Source organism: Myodes glareolus, chromosome 8, assembly GCF_982192425.1.
Source record: "Myodes glareolus chromosome 8, mMyoGla1.1, whole genome shotgun sequence".
NCBI lineage: Eukaryota > Metazoa > Chordata > Mammalia > Rodentia > Cricetidae > Myodes > Myodes glareolus.
The window spans coordinates 84,389,313-84,402,800 of record NC_142033.1 but is presented as its reverse complement, the minus strand read 5'-3'; the positions used below and the strand labels follow the sequence as shown (position 1 = coordinate 84,402,800).

The 13,488-nt window shown below is 39.9% G+C and overlaps 1 non-coding gene across 1 annotated transcript; it reads left to right on the top strand.

Moving 5' to 3' along the window:
* Positions 1-1,947: 1,947 nt before the first annotated feature.
* LOC146893925 (U1 spliceosomal RNA) lies at positions 1,948-2,112 on the top strand. The gene has a single exon (XR_015002914.2). It is a non-coding gene; the product is annotated as a U1 spliceosomal RNA (small nuclear RNA).
* The last annotated feature ends 11,376 nt before the right edge of the window (positions 2,113-13,488 follow it).

Here is a 13,488-nt window from a genome sequence, read left to right as displayed (position 1 = left end):
GAAACACACATAAGCTTACTGAACTCAAAAATTAATTTGCATAAAATTTCATAGACTATTGTAATGGCATTTCAACTGTATTTTAATAAATAAAGACTGCCTGAAGATCTGATAGTAAAATAGCCCCAGTTTAACTGGTCAGTCTTACAGGCCTTTAAACCCAGTAGCCACACTAGTTGGCATAGAATCTGGGCTGTGCCTGCTTTTAATCCCAGCCCTAGAGAGGAATATGAGATGGGGGAAGACAGTTCTCAGACACAATCTCATTCTGAGATTCTGGGAGTCAGGATCGCCATTTCAGATTGAGGTTGAGGTAAGAGCAAGTGGCTGGCTGCTTTACTTTTCGAATCTTCAGGTTGAACCCCAATATCTTTCCCTGAGTTTTCATTTAATCATGCTTCAGACTCCCCCAGTTAGAGGGATTTAAAGCATCATTTGCAGCACATAGTTGGAATTAAAGAATATCTATAAGCCTGTCTCAAAGAATGACAAAAAGCAACAAAGCAAGTTTCCTTTGAGAACTCTTTGGGAGTATTGATGACAGAAACTACTGGCACTCTAAGCCTGCTAGCTGGCAATCGTGCACTTATTTTTTTTTCAAAAGTAATTTTTTTCTAAAATAATAATAGTGAGAAAAAGAATGCTAGGAATAATACTCATTTTTTTCAGCAGTAATTTACTGCTATCAGCTAGACTTGAATCTAGAGGAAAAGCCTATCTTTAGGTAAAAATCACAGAAAATGCAAAGAATAATGGAACTATATGTGAATAAGGCATTTTCTTCTCAAATAGCTTTTGCTAAAAGTACCTGCTATTAAAAATGTGATGGTCTTTACACTGATGCTTCTATTCTATCAGGTTCTGTGAGGAATGTCTTCGTGGTTCTGGTCAAAAGAGAATACTAATGGCTGGAACTTTTCTTTCTTATTCCACAGCCTCTAGTTCTTTATTCATGAGAATTCTGATAGACTCTGCAATGCACGGACTGAGAAGAGACCATTTCATGACTATAGATTTGTGTTGTTTCACAATATCATCATTTATTGAATAACAATAAATTTAAAGGTATGTCAGGTTTGATCCTGGCAATTTCCCAAGTAGTCCTGCTCCTTTTGGTAGTTGGCTGCAGTAAACATGAGATCTTTTATTCCATTCATATTTACTAGGTGAATTCTCAGGTCACACCTTACTCATCATACAGTACAAGTATGGGCTACAGTCACTACCAAGGATGAAAGAAGTCTAAGCAAATGTCAAGGACTTTCAAATATTCCTTATTGAGATGTGGAAGCAGAAGACTGACAGAGGAAGAAACATCTTTGTGTAGCAGGCATAAGGAACCCTGAAAGAGATGCTGCTGTCACAGCTGTAGAATCAAGTGGCAGGGGCACAAATTTCAGGCAAACACAAAATAGTCTAAACCCTTATAAGCAAGGTGGAGTTCTGAACTATCTAGGTTGTAGAGGTGGTTGGGGCTAAGCTCATGGCTACATGCAGACAGAGAAACAGAGGGCAAACAAAAAACAATTTGAATCTGTCACTTAAATAGACCATGTTAAAGTCCTTGGAACTATGGGCGTTGGTTGTCTGGAAGACTCCTGATGAAAACAGCAGGTGATCAAAGGAGAGCTTTTTGGGATGCTTTCCTCATAGTTACTGTGATACGTGGCCTCTTTATGGGGTCCCGGCAAAGGAACTAGTCCCCTGGTCAATGTGGCGTGTTTGGTAAGCTCTTGGGTTTGGTTTTCCTGGTAGGATTTCATTGTATTAATGTATTCATATGACCTGATTCTCTTAGAAAAAACAAATGGGGTAGCACCCTTTCTACTTTCAGAAAGAGGAATCTCTCAGTCTGAGCCCCGTGGGCCAGAATGGACAAATAATAGCTACAGATCCAACAAGGTGTAGAGTCAGGCTGCCTCTGCATTTGTACTCAAGATGAAAGTACTGTGTTCCTGGTATGGGAGATACCATGATCACAAAACGTGGTTTTCCAGGGGCTAGGCTTATCCATTGCAATCCGAGAGTGCTGACCCCTGAGAATTCCCGAAATGTGGGAAATTCAAATGTATAATTTGTGGTAGTGTGGGACTATGTTTGTGCTCTCCCAACTAAAAAAAAAAAAAATAGTGCTATGTTTGTAAAAACAGCTTGAAAACACACTATTTCACATAATATGAAATTATTTCGAACAGGGTACAAGTTGATATCAACAGCAGATTTCAGATAAATATGTTCTTCTGATAGCAAACTTAAATAAAAATATTTGTAAATATTGTGAGGGACAAAGGTGTCCATGGCAAGTACAATGGATCCTTTGGTTAGGTTTCTTGATTAGCATCCAGAAAAGGAAGAAGTTCACCTTATTAAGGACCTTTAAAAATGTTTGCATTATGCCAGTCAGTGGTGGCACATGCCTTTAATCCCAGCACACAGGGTACAGATGCAGGCAGATCTCTGTGAGTTCGAGGCCAGGTTGGTCTACAGAGTGAGTTCCAGGACAGTCTCCAAAGCTTTGGAGAAACCCTGTCTTGAACAGAAGAAAAAATAAACAAAATATTTGCACTGAGGAAATTAAATTTGCTTAAGAACCAAGAGGAAATGCCCTTATTTCTATTAAAGGAAACAAGTGTAACTTGGAAGGTTGAAGTAAGGCAATAGTGGTTTATCAGTTTATGTCTATGTATTCTATCTTCCCATTCACTCACCAATCAACTAACACACTTAACCATGCGTGTACACATGCATCGATTCAACTATTTATTTTTCCTATCATCAATTTCTTTAGAGTATGTCTGTACATTTTCTTTCTTTTTCTCTTTATACATAATTTATATATAATATTATATCTAGTAATATATAAGTTTTTATTTGAAAATAGGTTTTAATACAATACAATCTAATTATGTTCTTCCCTCTCTCAATTCTTCCCAGATCCTCCTCACTTCTCTACTCACAAAAATCCATACCTTTTTTCTCTCTCACTCATTAGGATACAATATGCATATAATAATAATAATGATGATAATAATAATAATAATAATAGAAGAAGAAGAAGAAGAAGAAGAAGAAGAAAAAATTACATAAACGAAAACAACAAAATCAGAATAGTAACAGAGCAAAAACAAAGACAGATGAGGAAAAACCAAAGCAAAAGCTCAAGAAATACATAAAGACCCAGAGACACACACATTCACACACAGAGAAAACACAAAACTATGAACTGAAATAGATACAGAAAGGACTCCTGGGGGGGACGACAAAGCATTATGAGATTAAGAAACTCCATAAATGCCATTAACATCATTTCTTGGAAGTCATTTACCGCTGGAAATGGGGCCTGGCTTTAAGAGCGGTGGATACCCAGTGGGTTTCTATTGGAGAAAGCTAATATTACATTTATGAGTGGTTATCAGTTGGAAATAACTTTTAGATTGGGATGTGGGCTCGGTTTCCACTTCTCTCAGTTCTGGGACCCATCAGGCCCTAACCTTTCCAACCCTGTGTACGCTGCCTTAATTCACTGTATATTTATATATGCATTATTTCTGCTATGTTTAGCAGGCCTTGCTTTCTTGATGTTCATCATCCTATCTGTCTATTAAAACCTTTTTGCCTGCCATTTACAGGAATTCCTGAGTCTGGAGGGGAGGGATTGTTATAGACATCCTATTTAGGACTGAGTGTTCCAAAGTTTCTCTTCTCTGAGCACTGTTCAGTTTGGGTATCTGTATTTGCTTGCATCTACTGCAGAAGGATGTCTCTCTGGCGATGAATGGGTAAGGCACTGATTTGTGAGTACAGCAAATGTCATTTTATTGGTATGTCAAGCTAAAAGAACAGTGGCATTTGATTTTACCTTAGGTCTCTAGCCTATTTAGTCTCATGTTCTTGGCCACCTGAGCATTGTTGTGACAGGTTTCATTTCACAGTGGGAGCCTTAGAAACAATCACAAATCTGTTGATTATTCTCACAAGCTTTGTGCCTCTAGAGAACTAGTGAAATCTTTTAGACATGTCAGATGGAGAGTTTGTAGCTGGGTTCTACTCTGGTAGCATTCAGCGTAACCTCTAGAACCATAAGCATAGGAGCAAAAGGTTTAAATAGGTATCAGCTCAACTTCACCATGTTTGCTGAGTTATATAGGTATTAATGTCAGAAATAGGTCATGAAATAGGTCTATGCATCAATTTGTGGAGAGCAACCAATAAGGTCAGCAATAGCCTGGGCTGCTTGGGGGTTAGATGTAATCCATTACTGGAAATGGAGGCTTGGTTTGGTGATGAGAGATCATTCTAGGTGTGATTCTGTATCCTCAATTACTTGGTGATTGCATTTAGATTTTCTTAATATATGTATTTTAAGAAGCTTCTATTGTATTATGTATTAGGTATCTATTTGATCCTTCAAATGTACCCTAGTTTTAACTATTCTTCCCTCTATTCCATTCTCCAATGCCTTCCTTCCCTGTTTGATCCTCTTGGTCCAATCCCATACATCCATGCATGACTATCTATTTTCTTATTCCTGGCATGCCTATCTATTTAATTTCTTATTCCCAGTCCCTTGCTTTAAACCTAACCACTGTGGTTATATGAATGATAGCCCAATTTTCAAAGTCTTAGCATGTACATGAATGCATACCATCCATGTATTTTTGTGTCTGGGATACCTGACACAAGATATCTTTTTCTTGCTCTATCCACTTACAACTTTTCAAAATATTTAACAATTAACTAGGCGGTGGTGGTGCACATCTTTATTTCCAGTGCTTGGAAGACAGAGGCAAGAGGATCTCTGTGAGTTTGAGGTCAGCCTGATCTACAAGAGCTAGTTCTAGGACACCTAGAGCTACACAGAGAAATCTTGTCTCAAAAAATAAATAAATGAATAGAATAATTAACAGTTAAGTAATATCCCATTGTGTCAATGCACCAAATCTTTATCCATTCATCCATTAAGAACTCTGGTCTATATTATTTTTTCTTTCTTGGGTCTTTATATGCTTTGGATATCAGGATAACTGAGAGTCTATACACCATGTAAGAAACTAGAAAGTTAATGCCTACCAGGCTAAGAAAAGCCAACCTGAAGTCTTCCCAGGCCGTCCTAATTGTGCCTAGCTAAGGAGGGGAGACCATGCAGGGTCAATGGATGGGAATGTCTGGGTGCTGGGAGGATATATAGGGTTTTTCCCATTGACAAATAAATGAGTCTGCCCTATCTCTTTCACCAGACTCCTGGGATCTGTGTTCCTTGATGTCGTGCCTTCCCACTCCCTCCCCCAAGGACCCAGTTGCAAGAAACATCAAAGAACACATCTATGTCTTTACACAGTATCAGAATCTATTAAATAATAATAAATAAAAAATGTGTTCTGGTTTCTAAAGTAGCAATTTGCCAGATAAAATCACCTTCTTGTTGGTTTGGTTAAACTAAACTCCTTTATTCTGATATTAATCATTCATATTAGCTCTCACATTAAACAACATGCAATATATTTATCTATGCTTATATGTATATATGCAATTACAGAAATCTTAAATAAACTATAGCAGAATAAAGGAGGTTTTATAAGGTGGCTGGAAGAAATGAGTCTGTATTGATACAAAAATGGACGCAAACCATCATTGTGAAGGAGCTACTTGTGAGCCTTTAATTTTTATGATTGAATGTGAAGTCTCAGAATTGAGACTCACTGCAAGGTGAAAGGGTGAAACTAGTTCAGAGCAACCATGTTATGTTTGGGTACAAAGTGTAAGCAGAGGGATAGGTGGTCATCTAGGCCGCTTTAATCCTGAGGGATAGGCAGAATAGAAACCTATGGACAGGTGAGAGTTCCTGGACGAATCATCCTGAACTCACACATGGGGTACTCGCACACATCAGGATAAGGCCGGGCCATAACAGTGATTGTGATGTTATGATAATCATAACAGTGATTGTCAACTGTTTTCAATACTGTAGCTCTGTAATAGAGTTTGAAGTCAGGGATGGTAATGCCTCCAGAAGTTCTTTTATTGTATAAGATTGTTTTGGCTATCCTGGGTTTTTTGTTTTGCCATATAAACTTGATTATTGTTCTCTCAAGGTCTGTGAAGAAGTTTGATGGGATTTTGATGGGGATTGCATTGAATCTATAGATTGCTTTTGGTAGAATTGCGATTTTTACTATGTTGATTCTCCCAATCCAAGAGCAGGGGAGGTCTTTCCATTTTCTGGTATCCTCCTCAATTTCTTTCTTCAAAGACTTAAAGTTCTTGTCAAATAGGTCTTTCACTTCCTTGGTTAGAGTAACCCCAAGATATTTTATGCTATTTGTGGCTATCATGAAAGGTGATGTTTCTGTGATTTCCCTCTCTGCTTCTTTATCCTGTGTGTATAGGAGGGCCACTGATTTTTTTGGAGTTGATCTTGTATCCTGCCATGTTACTAAAGGTGTTTATCAGCTGTAGGAGTTCTTTGGTAGAGTTTTTGGGATCACTCATGTATACTAACATATCATCTGCAAATAACGAGAGTTTAACTTCTTCCTTTCCAATTCGAATCTCCTTGAGCAGAAGGAGGAAGAACATGAAAAAGGAAATCAGGACTGCGAGGGATGCTATCACCCACTGATACAAGGGGACGGATCTAATGAGAGTTTATCAAGGCCAGTTGGACTGGGACTGAACGAGGACGTGATCTAACCAGATTCTCGGAATGTGGCCGGATTCTCTGAATGTGGCTGGCCCGAAGTCTTTCTGAAAAGCCATTGACTATGACACTGGGACTTGTTTCCTCTGCATATACTGGATTTTGGGGATCCAGTCTGTTTGGATACTCACCTTCCTGGACCTGGAGGGAGTGGGGAGGAACTTGAATTTCCCACAGGGCAGGAAACCCTGACTGCCCTAAGGGACGAAGAGGGAGGAGGAGAGGGAGTGGGGGGAGTGGGAGGGTGTTGGGAAGAGTGGGAGGGTGTTGGAAACTTTTATAATTTAATAAAATTACTTTCAAAAAAAACACATAAACCCTTCTACTCAACTTCAAAACTCTTGATTCTGGAGAATGCACAAACATGCCTAATGGGGAAAGTATTTTAAAGTATTATTTTAACAGAAAGAACCTAGATATTTAACATCATGTCAGATCAGGAGTTAAGATTTATACACAGTGTATGAACTCTAAGTAGTGCTGGATTTCAAAGAGTCTTAGCCTTTAGAGCCCTTCTCAAAACCTGTCTCTGAATGATTATTGAGCCTTCTATCCTCCATAATTAGCTTCCTGATGACTTGTATTCATCTAGTATACACTAAAAAATAGACATTTGACTTCTATATGCTAGCTGGAAAAAATATTCTTCATTAGCCCTCCTCTCTTAAGGATCTCAGTCCTGTAGGGCACCCCTATATTGGGGACTTTAGATGAGATTTTCAGGAATGCTAGAGTTACCTTTTCTCTCTGAAATACAACAAGAAAGCAGCACCACCTTCTTCTCAGTGTCTGAGGAGTCTCTCCTGCATCAGAACTGCCTTCATTCGTAAACAAATTTAATGCTGTTCCTTCACTCTATGAAAAAGTTTGAAGAAAATCTTAATCTTCCCACATTGATTCACATTCTGAACAATCCTTTTATAATCTCTCAAGTAAAACAATGAATTGATTCAAATAAATAAACAAACAAACAAACAAATAAATGTGGCTCCATCCTTTCCAAATTCCTGTGTGAGTCACATGCCTGAAAGCAACATCTTCAGAAGAGAGATGAGATGATGCCTGCCATTTCCAAGCACTCTGTAGGAAAGGTACATTTCCCACAAATTTATAAATAGCTTTGCAGTGTGTGTAATCAGCTAAATTTATTTTGGGGGAAGAAGTTATTAAGGATCCTCCATTGGACTATGGTAATAAAAGCCACATGAAAAGATAAAGGTCTCTCTCCCTCTCTCTCTCTCTCTTAATGATTATAATCTGGCTTGAGAAACAGACATGGAGAATTTCAAATGTTTTTAAAATAGCACTTTGTTGCATGCAGTGCAGCAATCGCTTCTGGCAGAGACATTGAGGCTAGCTTTCTTCCTTACCTATTCTGAGGCATTCAGAAAATATACTTCTGAAAGTAATCATTGAAAAGAGACTTCTAGAATAAGCAGAGATTCATTCTTCAAAATTATGCTCCTGGAAGTCTTATTTCAAACAAAGAGCTGGCGCTCTGCATTCCCACAGCTGCCAGGGTCTTTCAGAGCACAAGACAGATTCCTTCCCAGGAAGTACCTTCTACAGTCACAGATTTATATTGGATTTTCAAAACTAGGTATTCTCTGAGGCAAGAAGCAAGATACTTAAAGGAGAACTTCCTTTGTGCCTATTTAGTGATGGTGCTTATCTTCTCTTCGATTTTTTAGGAAGGCCCTTTGACTCCCTTACTTGGTTACCTTTGATGCTATGAGAATGAGTGAGAGGTTATTTTGAAAGTAAAGATGCAATAGACAGAAACAAACAGGAACACAGATTTGTACTCACTCATAAGTGGATACTAGCTATAAACAAAGAATATTGAGCCTACAGTTTATAATCCTAGAAAAGCTAAGTAACAAGGTGAACCCTAAGAAAAACATATATAAATCCAGCTGGAAAGCAGAAATAGGTAAGAACACTGATGAATATCTTGCATATTACCATAGAATTTTTATCTGGTGATGGATGGAGATAGAAACAGAGACCCACATTGGAGCACTGGATTCAGCTCAGAAGGTCCTAATGTGGAGCAGAAGGAGGGAGGACATGAGCAAGAAAGTCAGGACCATGAGGGTTGTGTTCACCCACTGTGACTATGTGTAACATGAAAGGGCTGTGTGTTGGTGTTTCTGTCCTGCCTGCCCCCCAGCTGTTTAGTCCCAGAGAAAAATCACACTCAGATCTCTATAAGTTTTAATGCTGATTGGCCCATTAGGTCAGGCTACTTATTAGCTAACTCTCACATCTTGATAAACCCATTTTTCTGATCTATTTTAGCCATGTGGCTCAGTACCTTTTTCAGTGGGGCAGCTCACATCCTGCTGCTTCGGTGATCTGGGCAGGAGTGGGGGAATCAGCTTCCTCCTCCCTAGAATTCTCTTGCTCTCCTTGCATCATTTTCACTTCCTATCTGGTTTTCCCACCTACACCTCCTGCCTTGCCAATCAGCGTTTATTTAAAATATGACTGACAGAATACAGACAATTTTCCAGCACCAGCTGTGGGACTGATCTAATGGAAGCTCACCAAGGCCACTTGGAATGGGACTGATGGAGCATGTGATCAAACTGGACTCTCCGAATGTGGATGATGGTAAAGACTGAGTGAGAAGCCAAGGACAATGACACTGGGCTTTGATTCTACTGCATGTACTGACTTTTTGGGAGCTTTGTCTGTTTGGATGCTCACCTTCCTGGACCTGGGGGGGAACGAGAGGCACCTTGAACTTCCCATAGGATAGGGAATCCTGACTGTTCTTTGGGCCTGGAGAGGGAGCGGGAGGAGGAGTGGGGGTAGGGGAGGGGAGGGGAGTGGGAGGAGGGGAGAAGGTGGAAATTTTTAATAAAAAGAAAAAAAATAAATAAATATTAAAAAAATAAATAAGAAAAACAAAGCAAGAAAAACTTGAAAGAATGAAAAGCCACATTAAGGTTTCAAGAAAAGATGTAAAAGAACTCTGTGGTTCTATGACTCTCCCACACAGACTTCTTATTGATTACTCTTTAAAAACCTTGTTTTTACCCATTAGGAGAAATTTGGGGTGAATATAAGGTGGATTCTTATGAGTCAAAGAAAATGTGTCTAGGAGCTGGCTTCGGCCGTGGCAGGGTCCCAGCGAGGAGGAGCTTGGGCGTTCCCCGACCCCATAGACGCCCAGGTCGCCCTGCAGTGCTGGCTACCCCCTCCTGCCTGCCATCCTAGCTCCCATCCAGGTACGAATTCCTATATTTCTCCCTTCCCCCTGGGGCCATAAAATTTCCCCAGCTCAGCTGCCTTGCAAGCTGGGCCTTGGCTGTAGGCGCAGCTCGGCTTGAGGCAGTTCTTGGGTCCTAAAGGCCTCCCTGAGGACAGGTGATCCAGGTGCCAGCTCAGCCACATTCCTGAGCAGCAGGGGCCCTGACTTGTAGCAGAGGGCCTTCTGTGGGGTGAGCTGGCTTCGGGCCGTGGCAGGGTCCCGGCGAGGAGGAGCTTGGGCGTTCCCCGACCCCATAGACGCCCAGGTCGCCCTGCAGTGCTGGCTACCCACTCCCGCCTGCCATCCCGGCTCCCATCCAGCAGGGGCCCTGACTTCTAGCAGAGGACCATCGGTGGGGTGAGTTTCCTTCGGGCCGTGGCAGGGTTCCGGTGAGGAGGAGCTTGGGTGTTCCCCGAGCCCATAGACGCCCAGGTCGCCCTGCAGTGTTGGCTACCCCCTCCTGCCTGCCATCCTAGCTCCCATCCAGGTACGAATTCCTATATTTCTCCCTTCCCCCTGGGGCCATAAAATTTTCCCCAGCTCAGCTGCCTTGCAAGCTGAGCCTGCATTGTAAGCGCATCCAGGAAAGAGTGAGTGCCTTTGCTTCAATAGCCTGCCTGAGGAAAGGTGGGCATTCTGTCAGTGAAGTCCCTGCCCAAGAAGGGAACCTGACCCGGTAACAGAAGTTCCAATAGAGAACATTTGAAGTAAGAGATGGGCAGATGCCAAGGCAAGACCTCATCCAACAATCTGAAAAACAACATGAAAACACCAGATCCCAAGGACCCTACAACAGAAGGGCTTGAACACCTTAACCCAGAAGAAGTGGAAAAAAGTGCCATTATGAAAGCAATAGAGTCCCTTAAACAGGATATGAATAACTACCTTAAAGAATTGGATGAGAAATATAACAAAAAGTTTGAAGAAATGAGTATAGAAATTGATGAGAAATATAACAAAAAGTTTGAGGAAATAAGTAAATCCGTGAATGAGACCCTGAGAAATCAAGAAAAAACAATCAAACAAGTAAAGGAAACAGTGCAAGAATTGAAAACTGAAATGGAGGCAATGAAGAAATCACAAACGGAGAACCGGCTGGATATGGAAAACCTAGGTAAACGAACGGAGACTACAGAATCAAGCATAACCAATAGAATACAAGAGATAGAAGAACGAATCTCGGAATCTGAAGATACCATAGAGAAAATAAATGCTCTGGTCAAAGAAAACGGCAAATCCAACAAATTCTCTTCACAAAATATTCAGGAAATCTGGGACACAATAAAAAAACCAAATCTAAGAATAATAGGGATTGAAGAAGAGAAGAACTGCAGATCAAAGGCCCAGAAAATATATTCAACAAAATTATAGAAGAAAACTTTCCCAACCTAAAGAACGATATTCCTATGAAGGTTCAAGAAGCATACAGAACACCGAATAGACTGGATCAGAAAAAAACATCTCCTCGCCATATAATAATCAAAACACAAAACATAAATATTAAAGAAAAAATTTTAAGAGCTGCAAAGGAAAAAGGTCAAGTAACTTATAAAGGTAAACCTATCAGGCTTACACCGGATTTCTCTATGGAAACCATGAAAGCCAGAAGATCCTGGATAGAGCTACTGCAGAAACTAAGAGACCATGGATGCAAACCCAGACTACTACACCCAGCCAAGCTATTGTTCACTATCAACGGAGAAAACAAAATATTCCAGGATAAAAACAAATTTAAACAATACGTAGCTACTAATCCAGCCTTACAGTGAATATTAGAAGGAAAATCACTACCGAAGGAATCCAACATTCCCAACACGGCCTACAATAACTCGAACATCTAGCGACCATTCACAAGCACAAATCAAAGAAGAAAAACACATACACTCTACTACCTAAAAAAAAAAAAAAATGACCAGAGTCAACAACCACTGGTCATTAATATCACTTAATATCAATGGACTCAATTTTCCTATAAAGAGGCACAGACTTAGAGATTGGATACGAAAACAGGATCCAACATTCTGCTGTTTACAAGAAACACACCTCAACCACAAAGACAGACACCTACTCAGAGTAAAGGGTTGGGAAAAGGTTTTCCAAGCAAATGGACCTAAGAAACAAGCGGGCGTGGCCATTCTAATATCTAACAAAATCGACTTCAAACTAAAATCAATCAGAAGAAATGGAAATGGACATTTCATACTCATAACTGGAACAATTCATCAGGAGGAAGTCTCAATCCTGAATATCTATGCTCCTAAAAGAAAGGCACCCACATATGTAAAAGAAACTCTTCTAGAACTCAAGGCGGTCATCACACCACACACACTAATAGTAGGAGACTTCAACACTCCTCTCTCACCAATGGACAGGTCAATCAGACAGAAACCAAACAGAGATTTGAGAGATCTATTGGAGGTATTCAATCAAATGGACTTAACAGACATCTATAGAACACCACCCAAATAGGAAAGAATATACCTTTTTCTCTGCAGCTCATGGAACCTTCTCGAAAATTGACCACATACTCGGTAACAAAGCAAACTTCCACAGATACAAAAAAATATCAGTAACTACCTGTGTCTTGTCAGATCACCATGGACTAAAATTAGAATTCAACAACAATGCTCCCCCCAGGAAGCCAACAAACTCTTGAAAACTGAACAGTCAACTACTAAATCACCCCTGGGTCAAGGAAGAAACAAAGAAAAAAATTAAAGTCTTCCTTGAATTTAATGAAAACAAAGACACAACATACTCAAACCTATGGGACACTATGAAAGCAGTGCTAAGAGGAAAGTTCATAGCACTAAGTGCCCAATTAAAGAAAGCGGAGAAAGCACACATTGGAGACTTAACAGCACACTTGAAAGATCTAGAAAAAAAAGAAGCTGATTCACCCAGGAGGTCTAGAAGACTGGAAATAATCAAACTGAGGGCTGAAATCAACAAAATAGAAACAGAGAAAACAATCCAAAGAATCAATGAATCAAAAAGCTGGTTCTTGGAGAAAATCAACAAGATTGACAAACCCCTATCCAAATTAATCAAATGGCAGAGAGAGAACATGCAAATTAATAAGATCAGAAATGAAAAGGGGGACATAACCACAGACACAGAGGAAATTCAGAGAATCATTAGATCTTACTATAAAGTTTATATGCCACAAAGTTGGAAAATGTAAAGGAAATGGACATTTTTTTAGATAAGTACCATATACGAAAGTTGAACCAAGAACAGGTGAACAAACTAAATAGACCTGTTAGTCGTGAAGAATTAGAAGCTGTTATCAAAAATCTCCCTACCAAAAAAAGCCCAGGACCAGATGGTTTCAATGCAGAATTCTACAAGAACTTCCAGGAAGAGCTAATACCTATACTCCTTAATGTATTCCACAATATAGAAACAGAAGAGTCATTGCCTAACTCCTTTTATGAAGCTACAGTTACCCTAATACCGAAAACACACAAAGACACAACCAAGAAAGAGAATTACAGGCCACTCTCACTCATGAACATCGACGCGAAAATTC